This window comes from Pituophis catenifer, unplaced genomic scaffold (genome assembly GCF_029215685.1).
Source record: "Pituophis catenifer annectens isolate HBS135680 unplaced genomic scaffold, rPitCat1.0.hap2 SCAF_2, whole genome shotgun sequence".
NCBI classification, from domain to species: domain Eukaryota; kingdom Metazoa; phylum Chordata; class Lepidosauria; order Squamata; family Colubridae; genus Pituophis; species Pituophis catenifer.
This window is the reverse complement of record NW_027256882.1, coordinates 13,318,131-13,336,217: the sequence shown is the minus strand read 5'-3', so window position 1 is coordinate 13,336,217 and position 18,087 is coordinate 13,318,131.

The following is an 18,087-nucleotide window of genomic DNA, read 5'->3' as shown; positions in this document are numbered from 1 at the left end:
TACTTCTTTCCTGATTGTTTGGAGAAACCAACCTTAAGAGCTTCTTTCAGCCACAGTCCCAGGACAGGCACTTTGTAACCTAATATTTGCAATGGGACGGTTGAATTTTTTGCTAGTCTGTTCCTATGACATGCTGATTAATGTTACTGGCCCTGCCGACCTATTAATTTAACTTCCAGTGGAAAGTTTAATTTATGTTTGTAAGTTATTGATATATTTATATCCCCTTTATTTCCTGATGTATCTACATCATATTTATTTATTTATTTATTTATTTATAAATTCATAATTTAAAATCCCGCGGACCACTAATATGATCTGCCTAATGAATGGCTGGGTGGGCGTGGCAAGGTGGTCATGTGATTGGGTGGGCGTGGCCAACTCGATGACACTCACGTTGAAGGGCAGCCTTGCCAGGCTCTACTCGCACACTCCTTGCCTGCCCGTCCGGGCTCCTTAGGGCCCCAACAGGAAGCGGTTGCTGGAGCTAAACAGCCGCCACGAGAAAGAGTTGGCAAAACAGCTGGATCAGTTCAAATTGGATCTGACCGAGAGGGAGGCCCAGGAGAAGCAGCTCACTGAGGACTAGAAGCATAGGCTTTCCAAGCAGAGGGAAGACCTGCAGGAGTGCAAGGCCAGGTGCCGGTGCCTGGAGGCTCAGTGGGCTGAGATGGTCAGCCAGTTCCAGGCCATGATGCAGTCCCACTGGAACGAGGCCCTCCGGCTCTTCGCCAAGAGCGGCACTTCCCTCCAGCCTTCACCCAAAGCCTCACACCAGGAGGCTGAAGCAGATCCCAAGTCGGAATTTCTGCTCCCCTCCGACCCACAAAAAAAGACCCAAAAGGGGGAGACTCTCTGCAGCAACACAAACATTCAATGCATGTATCTGGCCCAGGGGTCGTAGTTTGCTAGTTTTCGTAGTTTGCACCTGATTTAGTGCAATATAAAAAATGCACTAGATAAAAAATGCGCTAAATAATTTTTCTCACGGACCACCAACATTTTCTCACCGACCACCAGTGGTCTACAGTAAGGTGACCAGATTTTAACATTGGTAAAGAGGGACATTGTGGGCGTGGCTTATTTTGTGGGCGTGGCTAGCTGGTCATGTGACTGGGTGGGCGTGGCTAGCTGGTCATGTGACCGGGTGGCCATGGCTATGTCTATAGGGTAAGGTGAACAGATTTTAACATTGGTAAGAAGGACACCATTGTGGGCGTGGCTTATTGTGTGGGCGTGGCTTGGAGGCCATGTGACTGGGTGGGCGTGGCTACCTGGTCATGTGACCGGGTGGCCATGGCTATGTGTATAGGGACTACTCAGAGGGCTGAAAAGTCATTTCTGACAGGTCCTCACACTTTTGACTGGTCCTCACACTTATGACCATCCTCACATTTATGCCCGTGCAGCATTCTTAACAACCATGTCACTCATTTCACAACTGCTTCTCTTCACCATGATGACAAGATAGGGCAAAAATGTAAAATGTGAGGACAGTCATAAGTTCGAGGACTGGTCAAAAGTGTGAGGACCAGTCAAAAATAACTTTTTCAGCCCTCTGAGTAGTCCATATGCATTAAAGGATTACAGCAATAGAGAGGGATGAAGGAATGGAAATTAGAGTAGGAGTGAGGGTAAGAGAGGGAGGAAGAGAGGAGGAGAAGGAGAAAGAAAGAGGAAGTAGGGAGGAGAAAAAGAGGGTGGGGGGAAGAGAAAGTAAGAAGGAAAGAAAAGAGAGAGGTGGTAGGTTTGAGGAGAAAGATTGCTGTACAATAAAAAAGATGAAAGGGAAGAAAGCCAACCCCAAGCAAATATAAAGATATTAAGATAAAGAATGAATTGTTAAACTTTAAAGAATAAAAGAGAACAAATATGAATAAATAGCAATAATTAGAAACACACATACAAACATACAATGTATTTTCTTTGAACAGAATATTTGGCTGGTTCACAAATTTAAACAGCGTTTAGTCATTTCAATTAAATTTACAATTTCTATATTTCCTTTTTGCCATATTTATTCCTCATCTATTTTTTAAAAAAACCAATATTACCCTTCATCCTCATCTCTAATCTTAATCAAATTCAATTTTTCCCTTCTATTCTATATTATACCCCTTCCCATTGTCATCTATTTTTATATCCATCCTCACATTGTTTAATTATGTAATTATGTAATACAGTTGTTTAATACAAATTCAACATTTTAATATAAATCAATTAGTTATAAAACTATCTTTTTTGTATATTAATCAATATGAACATGAATATTCCAATTATTTCCATGCAATCCAATTTCTTACAAATCAATTATGTCACATGTAAATGCCTTATTCTCTAATGTGTAAATAGTATATGAACGGGGTATCAGGGGTTAACTTATTCTTCACTTCTTAATGTATTCATAATTCACCACTCCCACACCTAGCTCCACCCATTGTATATATAAGGAGCTGTATGCACCCATTCCCTTGCTTCTATCTGTGAATATTCAGTGAATATAGAATGCCTAATGTAAATAAAAGGAGAAATATTTAAACCTTTAACTCTTACTAGATTTATTGAGTCTGATCCTGAAAATATTGCAACAAGCTGGTAGCAGAGGATGGTTAATTGACTCAATAAAAAATTTAAAAATGTCTAAGAGAGATAGGCCCAACACCAGGGCATACAGCAAAGAAATGGAAACGGACCAAGAAATAATCGACGAATCCACAAACGCGATTTCGAGAGAATCCGAAGAATACACCACTGAAGACGAAGAAATAATAGATGAAAATGATGATCGGGAGGAAATCGAAATAGAAAACAACGAACTCAGGTCAGAGATATTAAAACTATTAAAGAGCCAGAAGAATGATGAAAGCCTCATCGCGAACCTCCAAGATATGCTGAAGAACAGCGGAGCAGCGAGAGAGAAGCACATCACTACCGAAAAACCAAAAGACCCGAAAATAGTGAGTGATATGACTGCAGAAAAAAATACTATGAAGAAGAAAAACGGTGATCCCGCGCGAAATTTTGAATGGCAGCCATCTTGGTTTCAACAGACCTCCAGGGTGAGCGAAGCAGAGCCAATCAGAAAACCCGATTCAAAATTTCTGGCGCGAAAAACATTACTAGACAACGAAAACGAAAAAGAAAATTCAAACACCTCAGAAGAATCAGAATCGGAAAGTGAAGGTGATTCAACAGATAATCAGATAAAATCAGCAATGAAAACGCTTTTTGCTGCATTTGGGCCAAAACTAAAAATTACCAAAAAGCTAACTAAGAAGCAAGCGAGCAAGCCAATGCTTCAAAACCTACCCGCTCCCATCCTGACTACGAGAACGCCGACACCCGAACCCAGAGAGCCCTGCCGATACCGCCCCACGCCACAGACCGAAGCAAGCACCAACGCTCTCAAAAAAAAAGGAAGAGCTGCCGCCATCGTCAGGACTCCCAAAATCGAGCCAGAGACCGATTCATCTGAGGAGGAACAGAACAAGCGAGCCGCAGTGACGAGAACCTCTCACGACGACTCCAGGGACGAAATGAACAACGCGCATGCGCAAGACTACGCAGACGGTCCAGGAAGACATGAATTGATGAGAAGACCGTGCAGGCTCGTTGCGAGCATCCCCACGCCGTTTTGTAACTTTCAGCATTTACGAGACCACAGACTACCTCAGGTTGTAAGTAATGGACCTAATAATGTCGGAAATTTGCCCAGTGACTTCCCAAAGCTGAGGATAGATGGCATTAATTTACAAGAATGGTATCAGCAGCTCCAGGTTGTCTTTATGAAAGAAAACTTACTGTTTTTTATCACTAGTCCCCCAAAAAGACCTTGGACTCTAAAATTAGACTGTTTACACCATAGAGCATTTTTCTTATTAATTTCTAGTGTATCTCCTACTATGTATCACAGCATTAAGCAAAATCTGACTGTTTCAGAAATTATTCAATGCATGTTCAATTTATTTCACAGTGACAGTGTAGCTACTACCACAAGAATGTCTAAAGATTTCTTTTCATCTAGGATAAAACCAGGGGTTTCCATAAGTGAGCACTTAATATCTTTAAACAAAATAAGAGCTGAACTGCATTTAAGGGGGGAGGTGATTTCAGACCAAACAATGAAAAGTGTTATCATCAACTCACTTGACCCATCATGGGATAATTATATGTCACATTTAGACACAATCAATCTAGGATACTTATCCATAGAAAGTCTATCCAATAAGTTAATAGCAGAAGACAATTCAAGGAGGAATCGCTCTAACAATCACATTGAACACAAACCATATAGAAAAGTAGCTTTTCAAGATAAATATAATGAAACTTTTAGATGTCACAACTGTGGATCCAGGGAACACAATAGAAGAGATTGCCCCAAAATTTCAAAAGAAAGACATAGGTCAGAATACAGAAACAAATACAATTATAGACAGTCTTCCATTGATAGACATAGATATAGAAGCCCACCAAATTACAAAGAGAATAGAGGGGGCAGAGATAATTCAAAGGATAGAAAATCTGGTTCACTGAATGGGTTAAACAAACAAGACAACATTAACATACAGCAGACTGAGAACAATAATTGGCTTATTGATTCTGGAGCAACTAATCACACCACTAATAACAAAAATATATTATCCTCATTTGTAGAGGATAAATTTGTAATAAAGGTAGCTAACCAAGAAAAGGTTCAAGTATTAGGTACCTGGCCTAGGAAAAATAGAGGGGGTATTACTAATACCCGAAATACCTCATAACATATTAAGTGCCATAAAACTAAGCAGAGATTCTGATATTAACATTGTTTTTTCTAAAGGAAAAGCGACTTTGGAGAGAAATAAAATAGATATAGGCACTGTGATGATTAAAGGAGGCCTACCTTATTTAATAACAAAGGAAAAATGGTTGCACAACATTGATTCAAATATGGAAGATTGTATTGAAGTAGATGATGAAAACATTAGCAACAGTGACAATGATGAATGTAAAATATCTCATGATCACAAAGATGCACATAATAAAAAAAAACCAAAAATAGGTAAGCCAATTCATGATGAGTGTGCTCACATTTTACATAGGAAGTTAGGACATGCCAGTTTTCCTGTAGTACAAAAAATGACTGAACACGCAGAAGGTGTCAAAATAAAAAATTGTGAAAATTATTTGGAATGCTCAGTATGTAAATCTACAAAACTAAAAACTAGCCCCAGGCCAAGGAAATCAACTAGGTCAACCAACAAAATTTTTGATTTAGTACACATGGACTTAGTTGGTCCACTAACTCCATCAATCACTTATAGAAAACGTTACTTCTTAACCATAGTGGACGATTATAGTCGCTATGGATTTGTTTATACATTAAAACACAAAGATGAAACTTTTCAGAAATTTAAAGAATTTTATAAACGCGTAGAAACACAACACAATATCAAAATAAAACAAATCATGACAGATAGGGGATGTGAATTCATGTCTAAAGAATTCTCCCAATGGCTGAAGGACAAAGGAATGTTACATTACACATCTAGCCCATTTTCTGCGTTTCAGAACGGGATTGTAGAGAGGAAGAACTCAACATTAGAAACCATGATTAGATGCACATTGGAAGATGCTGGCTTAAGCAAACAATTCTGGTCAGAAGCCCTACATTATTCCAATTACACTCAGAATAGAACCTGGTCCAGCATTGTAAATAAGACACCATATGAGGTGATGTATAATAGGAAACCAAAATTGGCACACATGCACATATTTGGAGTCACTGCAGACGTACACATACCTAAGCAATTAAGAAGAAAGGGAGAAAATGTGTCCAGAAGACTCAGATTTATGGGATATGAGACAGGCACTAAAGGATACAGATTCATTGATAATAATAACAAATTTATAGTTTCCAGAACAGCTGTGTTCCATGAGCAGGCCAACTGGTCTAAAATACATCTTAATGAAATATTCCCAAGCAACAACACAGATACAAAACTCCAAGAGAAAAGAACTATAGAAAAGCAAAATGACAACAAACATAGAAACAAAACCAAAACATGGACAAACAGTCAACACAAAATAAAGACAGATACATTAACAAAAAAGGAAGCAAGATATTTGCATGATAATAATAGTAAACCTGAAAAAACAACTAGAAACACCAGAAATCAAATGCCAAATAAATACAAGGATTACATAATGCATATGGATGGTGAATCAACAACACCTAATACATATGAGGAAGTGTTAAAACTTCCTCGTAAAGAAAAAGAAAAATGGGAATTAGCAATGAAAAAAGAGATGGAAAGTTTACAAGGATTAAACGTATTTACTCCTGCAATTGCACCAAAAGACAAAACAATTATTGGTACTAGGTGGATATATAAAATTAAAAACTTAGAGGGAGGCAATACTCTATACAAAGCTAGACTAGTTGCACAAGGTTATGCACAGAAATATCCGGAGGACTATACTGACACATATTCCCCCACAGTAAGAACTGAGAGTGTCAAAACAGCTCTAGTAGTAGCATCAGCACTCAATCTCGATGTATTTCAATATGACATACAGACTGCGTATCTACACGCAAAACTAGATAAGGAAATATATGTAAGAGCACCTCACAGTCAATACACAAACAAGAATGAAACTTGGTTGTTAAACAAGAGCTTATACAGGTTAAAACAATCTGGTAAACGATGGTATGATTGTTTAGTAAAAGTACTTAAAACTATGGATTTCAATGCTACTACTGCTGATAACTGTTTCTTTGTTAAAAAAGGTGATGATTACATAGAATTTGTATGAATCTATGTGGATGACATTTTATACATAGGTAAACATAAAGAGAGAAGAGAAACATTTGTAACTAAGCTAAATGAACATTTCTCATTGAAATCTTTAGGCAAAGTAAATAAGTATCTTGGTGTTCAAATTAATAAGACTAAAAGAGGATTCAAACTTACTCAGAGAGATAAGATCATAGAGCTCTTAAACAAATGCAATCTAAGTGATGCCAAACCTTGTGATACTCCTATGCAGACTGACTTCCTAAGAAATGCTGATGAATCATCCCCTGAATTCAAAGATAACACGTTTTATAGATCAGTCATAGGTTCACTTCTTTATATCTCTAATTGGACAAGACCTGATATCGCTTTACCCCTCAATTTATTATCCAGACATGTCAGCAAACCAACAATGTACCATTGGGAAGCTGTTAAAAGGATATTAAGATATCTGAAAAATACATTAGACTTTTGTTTGATGTTAGAACCTAATAATACTAAAGAACCAAACCTCACATGTTACGCAGATGCAGATTGGGCTGGAGACACCTCATGTAGAAAAAGTACATCCGGTTATATATTCCTCCTAAATGACTGTCCAGTTTACTGGTACACTGGCAAACAAGAATTAGTGGCCACTTCAACGACAGAAGCAGAATATGTTTGTTTATCCAAGGCTGCAAATAACCTTGTATGGTTTAATGATTTAATTTCAGATGTTTGGAAAAAACCTGCTTTACCTTTTGTTATGCATGAAGACAATAAAGCAGCTATTGAAATATCTAGATCTGACGCCATTGGACAAAGGTCCAGACATATTGATATAAAATTTAAACATGTGAGACAATTATCTCAGGATGGATTTATTAAAGCAGTGCATTGTGAAACATCAGAACAATTAGCTGACATACTGACAAAACCTTTACCTTCTAAGCAGCATAAATACTTGACTTCCAAGTTATATGTTTTGTATTGTCCTGAATCCGAATGTAATTGGTGTAGCATAACGAATCGGCATTTAGAGGGGGATTTGTCACATGTAAATGCCTTATTCTCTAATGTGTAAATAGTATATGAACGGGGTATCAGGGGTTAACTTATTCTTCACTTCTTAATGTATTCATAATTCACCACTCCCACACCTAGCTCCACCCATTGTATATATAAGGAGCTGTATGCACCCATTCCCTTGCTTCTATCTGTGAATATTCAGTGAATATAGAATGCCTAATGTAAATAAAAGGAGAAATATTTAAACCTTTAACTCTTACTAGATTTATTGAGTCTGATCCTGAAAATATTGCAACAAATTAATTATATTTACCAATAATAATAAACCAAATAATTTCTCCCATATATTCCTCCGAACCACAACTTAACCATTTCTGCTTTCAACACAATATACAATTAATAGTATCTCAATTATTACAATTCCCTAGTTAAATACAGCTTTTTTTCCTTTGTGTTTTAAAATCTTGAACTCTCCTCCTAAATTTCCCATTGTTTGCAGTTTTTCACCTACCTTTTTTGGGGAGGAAAAATAAAAATAAAAATAAATCTCTCTCTACCTCATTTTGTCACGCTGCACCAAAGACCCTGGTTTCGGTTTCGTTTCTGAAGCTTAGCTAGGGGAAAAAAAAACTGCTTTACACTGATTGCCTGTAGGGCGGCCCTTTGAAGCCCCGGGCAAGAGTTTAAACAGTTTTTTTTTCTTCTAGCCATCAGCTGGGGCTCAAGAAAAATCGGGACTTTTTTGAAACGCTGCGGGACGCGGGACAAATTGCTCAAAAGCGGGACTGTCCCGCCAAAAGCGGGATGTCTGGTCACCTTAGTCTACAGACCACCAGTTGGTGACCACTGCTCTATACCATTACTAACAAATGATTGTCCAATCTCTTCTCAAAAACCACCAACATTGGTGCAGCCACAACTTCTAAAGGCAAGTCATTCCACTGATTAATTGTTCTCACTATCAGGAAATTTCTTCTTAGTTCTAGGTGGATAAATTTAAATGTATCAAATTTATGTGGCCACCCATTTCACAAGAAGTGACTCTGGGTGGCATACAACAGTCAAATAAGAGCCTTGGTAGTACAGTGGTCTAAGGCACCTTGTTATTAAGCTGGTTATTAAGACCAGCTGCCTGCAATTACTGCAGGTTCGAATCTCGCCAAGGCTCAAGGTTGACTCAGCCTTCCATCCTTTCAAAGGTAGGTAAATTGAGGACCCAGACTGCGGGGGCAATAAGCTGACTTTGTATAAATATACAAAAGGATGAAGGCTATTGCTTAACGCACTGTAAGCCGCCCTGAGTCTCCGGAGAAGGGCGGCATATAAATCAAATTAAAAATAAAAATAAAAAAATAAAATAAAACAAGTATACACAAAAATTATTATAATGATAGAAAGCAATCCCAAAGGTGCTTTTTCCAAAAGGAAACTGGACTTCCTTGTTTTTTTTTCCTTTGAAAATGTTTCACTTAGATAGGGTAAAAGTAAATGAGAGAGGAGACAAAAAAGGAATAGAAGCCCAGATGACACCTGTGTAAATGGAAAAGGGGGAAGGACGGGGGAAAAAGGAAAAAAAAATGTTACTATATAAATGTACATTTATGATGATATGTGTGAAATCAGTAAAATAGAAAAAGAAAATGAAAAGAAAATGTATATAAGGGTTGCTCAGATACCACTTTGGAAAATATTGAATTGAAAATGAATACAACAACAGAGAGAGAATGGAAAGAGGAGTAGAGGGATAGATAGGAGGGGAGAGGAGAGGAAGGAGAAAGAGGAACAGAAGAAAGGGGAAAGGAGAGGAAGAAAGGAAGGAAGGGGAAATAAGAGTAGGAGAGAAGGTTAGAAAGGGAGGAAGGAGTGTGGGAAAGGAAGGGGAAGGAGAGGAGGAAAGTAGAAGAGGATAGAAGAAGGGAGGGAAGGGAAAAAGAGGAGAAGGAGAAGAAGGGAGGGAAGGGAAAAAGAGGAGAAGGAAAAGAAGGGTTGTTGTAAAATAAAGGAGAGGAAATGGTAGAAGAGCAACCCCACGTATACTCAATTTTTTTAGGATGAAGAATGAATTAATATGAAAATTAAAAGAGAATATGTATGATTAACAATGGATAAGAGACTGTACATTTAAGACATGTTTATGAGAAATTAAAAAAAAATCAAAAAAAGAAAGAAAGAAAATGTTTCACTTCTCATCCAAGAAGCTTCTTTAGTTCTTCAGTTAGAACACCGTCCTTTCAGCAGTTTAAAGAAGGTTCTACACACTCATATATACTCCGATTCAGGTGACTCTGAGGATACAGATAAAACTCAAGTGGCCTCAGCTACTCTTGGAGAGCTAATGACTGACCCTCAGAATGCTAAGGACCATATGACTGAAAACACTCTTTGATGTTCTCTTAACTTGGTTGTTTTCTTGCGATGTTTCATTACTCAAACTAGTTAACATCATCATAGTAAGTAAAAAAAAACTTCCAGTTTTGGAGCATTCACAACTTCTGGAGGCAAGTTGTTCCACTGATTAATGGTTCTAACTGTCAGGAAATTTCTCCTTAGTTCTAAGTTGCTTCTCTCCTTGATTAGTTTCCACCCATTGCTTCTTGTCCTGCCCTCAGGGGCTTTGAAGAATAATTTGACTCCCCCTTCTTTGTGGCAACCCCTGAGATATTGGAACACTGCTATCATGCCTCCCCTAGTCCTTCTCTTCATTAAACTAGACATACCCAGTTCCTGCAACTGTTCTTCATATGTTTTAGCCTCCAGTAGTAGCGACTAGCACTGATGATGTTATGTATAGTGTTTCCCCAAAAATATGACCTATTCAGAAAAATATGACCTACTCTTGAACCTCCTCTTTTGCCCTAAATTTCCCATTGTTTGCAGTTTTGCACATACCTTTTTTGGTGAGGAAAAAGAAAAATCAAGTTCTAGCTTGATTTTTACATGTGCGCCAATATAAGCCCTACCCCCAAAATAAGTCCTAATTAAGACCCTGCCCACTCCAGGGTGCACAGGTAAAAATTAACTTTAGGGTGGGGATGGGGAGAAGGGGGTTGGAGCTGCCCTAACTACTTACCTTCGGATAGTTGCAGCCAGGCCTAGCGCACCTCAGGCCATTTATTTTTCTGCAGCCAGCAAGGCTTTCCTGAAGGCCTCTGTAGCCGATAACAGAGCTCCAGATTGATCCGGAGCTCTGTTATCGGCTGCAGAGGCCTTCAGGAAAGCCTTGCTGGCCTTGCTGACTGAAGACATTACTGAAGGCCTCTGACAGAGAAAAAGAGACCAGGGGCGATGTGTGCAAGTGAGGTGAGTCAGTGGATGACATCTCCCTCCGAAAATAAGACCTGGTACCTTTTTTTGTGGCAAAATATATATATAAGACTGGATCTTATTTTCAGGGAAACACAGGTAGTTTGGGTAATGAAATGTGTGCAGGAAAACATCCAAGCTCAGAGAGTACCAAGGATCCCTCATTTCAACCCTGAGCTACAAATGTTCTCCTATATTGCGACCAGATGACTGCAAAGAATATAAATCCTCCCATTCCCCACCAATCAGTTAGTACCGAAGAAGTTTCTTGGATGAGAAGTAAAATGCTTTCAAAACAATAATAACAACAACAAAAGAAAGTCCAGTTGCCTTTTGGAAAAAGTACCTGTTGTGGCCCACCAGTGGCCTGTGCGGATCGTGGCTGATCCCAACGACAAGGAGGCTGGTGTGGGGTTGCGCCAGCAGCCTGCGCAGCCGGCGCTCGCATCGGACAGCGAGGAGGCTGAAGAGGATGTGGTGCCAGAGGCAGAGACTCAGCCAGGGCCTTCAGAACCTCCAGAGGCTCCTTCAAGTGGAGAGAGCGAAGTGGAGGAGCCTCTCCTCAATGCTCGAGCACGCAGGGCTGCCAAAAGGCAGGGGTGGCTACTCAGGAGGAGGAGGTGTCCTCGAGAGTAAGGCTTGAGGATAATTGGCCACTCCCTTAGCCTATTTAAGTCGCATGCAGTTAGTAATTTCTTGCTAGAAACAACTTGTAATTATCATCAGAGCATTTTTGGAAAAGTCTTATCATATCTTGTTTTCTGGGCCGGTTGCCAACCTTTGCCGGACTTTGGTTTATTCTTGCTACTTAATAAATTTGATAAGGACTGTTGGTGTGTGTCAATATCCTCGGGAATCCGGAGCTGGGGCAGAACAGTACCTTTGGACAACCCTGACACGAATGATTAAGAGCCTGGTTTAGCTCTGCAGACTAAAGCACCGTAATTAACATCCAGCTGTCTGCAGTTACACCAGTTCGAATCTCGCCAGGCTCAAGGTTGACTCAGCCTTCCATCCTCTCTAAGGTAGGTCAAATGAGGACCCAGTTTGTGGGGGCAATAAGCTGACTGTATAAATATACAAAAGTATGAAGGCTATTGCTTAACGCATTGTAAGCCGCCCTGAGTCTCCGGAGAAGGGCGGCATATAAATCAAATTTAAAAAAAAAAAAAGAATCTTCATAACAAGCAAGTTTTGCAAATATTTCTTATATATTGGGAATCGGTTGGATTGCTGAACTTGGCTTGGTTTGCTTTCTTTCATGGTCTCTGTCTTGTTTTGCTAACCTCATGCATTACATTATTGTCTCTCTCTAAGCAGCCCTCTCTAAGCAGTTTACAGAGTCAACACATTGCCCCCCAACAATCCGGGTTCTTACCAATCTTGGAAAGATAGGAGGCTGAGTCAATCTTGAGCCAGTGAGAATCGAACTGCTGACAGGAGGCAGAATTAGCCTGCAATACTGAATTCTAATCACTGCGCCACCCACGGCTCATTTAAGGAACACCTTGAAACTGTTTCTGAGGAAGAGGGAGAAGAGAGCTTCCTACGATGGTTGTGTAGTGGCACTTTATTTCAGACCCAGATAAAGACCTAACCGCAAAGAATTGTTTCACCCTTTTTTTTTTGTAGCTCCTGTATTTATATGGTTTGATCCTTCTGTCCTAATGATTCACAAGCTGGGTATGTCAATGTTTGTAACAGGTGTAGTTTGTTAGCTTATTTTCTCAAAATCCAATCTAAAGCCAGATTTGGGGACTCTTAAGGTTAATTATTGAAAGCTCACAGAGATCGCCGCTAACCAACGTACGCTCTGTTGGCAATCCCAGTTGTGGATTGTTGGTGCTCTTTATTATGGGAACAAACATCCTGCCTAGTTTGTGCACCGTTTTGTGTAAAGATGGTCCAATTCCTCATGTTTATTGGAAACAAGGACATTGCTAAGGGCAGTTGCATCTTTCACAGAAAGTCTGGTTTTCTCTGCAGTTGCCTATAATCAACTCAGGAATTTGCTACCTGGAGTTTTTCATGTCTTTTTTCAAGAGGAACTGGACTTCCTTGTTTTTTCTTTGAAAACTTCTTTGAAGTCCAGTTGCCTCTTGAAAAAGCACCTTTTGGGACAACCATGACTTGGATGACTGAGGATCTCCATAGACATAGAGTTTTTCATCCTAATTTTAATCTGTCTTAATATTTAATATATATTAATGATGGGAATTATGGGAGGTTCCTAGGTCATTAATTCATTTGAAATAAGTAATTTGGATGGCTTAAAGTACTCAATTAAAGAACTTTTGATTTCACAATGGGCTGCAATAAAAATAGAGTATTCCAACCCATTGTGAAATCAAAAGTCCTTTTAACAAAGCAATGGCTAAGAGTTCAAAAGAATATTAAGATCTTTCTATGTCCTTATTATAAAATAATATGAGGAGCCTGAGTGGTGCAGCAGACTAATGCTACTGTTAAAGGTAGTATTTAGCTTCCAGCTACCTGCAATTACTGCTGGTTTGAATCTCTCCAAGGCTCAAGGTTGACTCAGCCTTCCATCCTTTCTAAGGTAGGTAAAATGAGGATCCGGTTTGTGGGGGCAATAAGCTGACTTTGTATAAATATACAAAAGTATGAAGGCTATTGCTTAACGCCTTGTAAGCCGCCCTGAGTCTCCGGAGAAGGGCGGCATATAAATCAATTTTTTTAAAAAAAAATGCCACAGAAAAATGTGAAGGCCCCCTTTTAATTCATTAATTGACTAATTATCCTAACTTTCTAACATTGCATGTTTGAGCCATACAACCTGGGGTTTGTCCTTAGTGACAGAATAAACTAATAAAGAAGAAGAAGTTAGGGATGTCCAGTTTTCCTTAGAAACATGAAGAAGGAGAAGAGGTTTGTCTCAGAGAGGAAAGTAAGTGGGAGCTCGGCCTGTAGGTCTCCAGCAGAATACTTGGTGGTAGGTGCACCATCAAGCTAAACTGGTGTGATAATATCATCGAAGCCCTACGTTCTTTGTGCACTGACACCAACACTTTGTGCACTGATATCATCACAAATTAAACTACTCCAATTGCAACCCCATGCCATACCAATAAGCCTCCCATAAATTGGAAGTAGGGTTGGGCCCAACCAGAAGGGAGTTGTCCCAAAAATGGTTCAGTCTGGTATAGAAGCTGATTAGAGGCAGACACAAGTGATGGACTTTCACAAAATGTTTATTGAAGTGCTGCAGCAAAAGGGTCCCAGCCGTTAAAGGAGCTGAGACCCTGAACAACAGCAAAACACGATCTTTTATACATTTCCTCCATTTCAAACGCACACATTATACAGTTACATTTCTCTAAGTTATCACTCCCTCTCAAAATGGGGATATATTATTTCATAGTAGGTGATCCATCAGAGTTGGCAAACAAAACAAAACAAAACAAAACAAAACACAACACAACAAAACACAACACCACACAACACAACACAACACAACACAACACAAAACCTTGATAATCCTACTTTGTCCTGTGGCTGCTACATATACTGTATGAAGGTGGATATGTACAAGGAATTATCTTAAGACTCTAGTAATAAAAAAGAGAATATCCTTGACCAGAACTGTTTTATATGAGAACAAAATGGACACACTTTCTATGACAAGAGTTTTTAAAACAAAGAATGGGTATGTTGAATGGGTATGTTTTTCGCATTTGCGAAAAAATGTCTATGAATCAGTTGTTGGCTTATGTTTTAACAATTAGCTGGGCCTTTGTATTCATGTCTGATCTTAATATGATAATATAGCATTTGGGGATGAAGATGCAGGCCAGCAGGCCAGCACTGGAGGCCAAGATGGAGAAGATCTGCACAGCCACCATGTATTTCCCTTTGGTGCTCAGGTAGGCTGGCACAAAGGAGACCCAGACGCTGCAGAAGACCAGCATGCTGAAGGTGATCAGCTTGGCTTCGTTGAAGGCCCCAGGCAGATTCCTGGCCAGGAATGCTACCGTGAAGCAAATGGCAGCCAGAAAACCCATGTAGCCAAGAGCCACATAAAACATGGCAAGAAATCCTTCATTACATTGAAGTACAATCTCTCCTGGTTGGGAGTGCATGTCAGAATCAGGAAATGGTGGGGAGACCACCAGCCAGATGCTACAGATGACCACTTGGACAGTGGAAGAGCAAAGAATGATATAGTTGGCCAACTGCTTCCCCAGCCATCTCCTCACCCTGTTTCCTGGCTTTGTGGCCAGGAAGGCTAGGACAACCGTGATAGTTTTGGCCAAGACAGAAGAGATGGCAACTGAGAAGATGATACTAAAGGCTGTTTGTTGGAGAAGACAGGTAGCTTTCCTTGGCCGGCCAATGAAGAGGAAGGAAGTCAAATAGGAAAGCAGAAGGGATAACAAGATGATGTAGGAAAGGTCCCGATTGTTAGCTTTGACAATGGCAGTTTCTCTGTATTTAATAAAGATTGCTAAAACAAGAACAGTAATTAAGGCCAAGAAGAGTGCAAGACAAGCCAAGATGGTCCCCAGATCATCATTATAGGCCAGGTAGGTTGTTCTTTTCGGGAGACATTCATCTCGCACTTTATTTGGATGTTGATCTTCTGGGCATTTGGTGCAAAAATCTGCATCTGCAGAAAAGAAAAATAGTACCTATCATCTTCAGCCACTATGTATTATTTTCCATGGCAATAGTTAAGATACTTTCTGTGTAAGAGATTGAAAAATGAAAGTACGGTAAAATTTTATGGACTCTGGAGTGGCATCTTTCTGCTTTTAAACAGCAGTCGGTGAAGCTTATGATTATGCTCAGTTCAGCCAGTTCATCATCTCTGATCTTTCTTCCTAAAGCATTCTTTTTTAAGATGCATGATTTATTTTTGATGTATGATTCACTTCGCAAACAGACTAAGAAACTGTTAGTCTTTTGGATGACAGCCTGCTTTGCTCTGTACTCACCCACCTTCCTGAGAGGAGATGGTTCCTTCTGCACGGGGAACACAATCATAGCAGCAAACGGGCTTCCCTTCCTGACCCACTTTGAAAAATCCAGGCGCACAACTTTCCACACACCTGGAGGGAGGCAGACTCTATGCAGAAAAATGAGGAACATAAAGGACTGTATCATCATCATCATCATCATCATCATCATCATCATCATCATCATTTTAGCCATTGTGTATCCACTGCAGGATGGCCACTGTAGGGGGAAAGGAGTATATTGTCAGGGTTCCTCTCAGCCCTGGAGGCCATCTTTCTCTTTGGGTCTAATATATATTAGAAGGAAAGAAGGAAGGAAGGAAGGAAGGAAAAGGAAGGAAGGAGGGAAGGAAAGAAGGAAGGAAAGAAAGAAAGAAAGAAGGAAAGAAAGGAAGGAAGAAAGAAAGAAGGAAGGAAGGAAAGAAAGAAAGAGGAAAAAAAGAAAGAAAGAAGAAAGAAAGAAGGAAGGAAGGAAGGAAGGAAAGATAAATAAACAAACAAATAAACAAATAAATAAATAAATAAATAAATAAATAAATAAATAAATAAATAAATAAATAGTAAGGCAGAGTTGTCAAGGTTCTTAATGAGCAGTTTAGATCCAGGCCAAACCTTATTTAATTTAACCCAGGTCATTTAACCAAAGGAGGCGGATATCCTGAGAATATGCTTTTGGTGAGATCAAAGGGATGGAGTCTAGGAGATTTTCTCCTTTTTTCACTTGCAGATTTTGGAATAGTTTTCAATGGAAGATTATCTTTGACTTGACTCCTGTGGCCTTTGAGAGAAATGGTAAAATGGAGCTTTTCCTGGCAGCATAACATTTCAGGAATTGTGCATGCTTTATTTTTTGAAAAGCACAATATATGCGATTATGGTGCTCCAAAATGAAATATACAAACAGAGCAACAACAAAAACATTAAATAAGCCATGTCTTCCCGTGAATCTTCTACCTCAATTTTTGCGATTTTTTTCTATTGCTCATTTCTATTTTTTTGCAGGAATTAAGACTGGTAGCTTCCCTGTCCATTTCTGTGAAACATGACAACAATGGAATATGCTATACAAATAAAAAGAAAGGGCATTGCTTGAACTGGAAATCCAAACGGGAACGTGGAAGTTTGCAGTTTATAAGACATTCTCTGTGACTGCTATGAATCCTTGCAGAGCTTCACAATATTTGGAGACGTTGACTGGGAATGTGTTAAAAGTATGATGATATTGAAGGGGAGAAACGGGATTGCAGTTAATGATTGCCCCTACATTCTTAAACCACTGGGACCTCATAACTGTATCCTGGTCAATGAGAAACTTGGCATCCTGGGATTTGTGTCTTGCAAAGCTCCCAAATTTCACTCTGGCCACAGACTTGTTGGGGAACCGAAACCACTTCACAAGGTCAAAGTCAGCCGCCAGCTCTCCGTTTTTGCCCAAATACACCCCATCCATGGAACGGTTGTAGAACTGGGGATCTTGTAGAAAAGGGTGAAACTGAAATGTTAAGGACATCCATATGAACAAGGAAACTCTACAAGACAAAGAGCAATATTTTAATCCTAGGCAATCCTGTCATTTTGATGGAGAGGATGGGGGAGATGAGATAAGGGGGGAACGGGTCACTGCAGACAGAAGAAATGCCCAATAAGAAACTAGCTTATGTATATATTCAATTTATAGGGCTGCCTCATTGGGAATGACTGGTTAGGAGGGTGGAAAACTCCCAAAAGAGCCGTTCAGATTAATCCTGTGGAGAAAACCCTCTCATGTGGACGAAAGGATGGTACCTTCTGACAGAGGAGAAGCAGGAAATATATCATTCTCCAGAGTCCCACCCAAAATAGCAACTGTTCCTTCTGTTTCTCCATATGCTAATTTTTCCCTTAAAATCATTTATAAATCATTTTAACAGGAAGTGACTTCAGCAGATGGAAAAGGAAATACCTGCCAAGGTTGTAGCTCTTCTACTTCCAAGGCCTTTCCCCCTTCCTCCAGCTTCCTCCTCTTCCCTCTGGAGATAAAG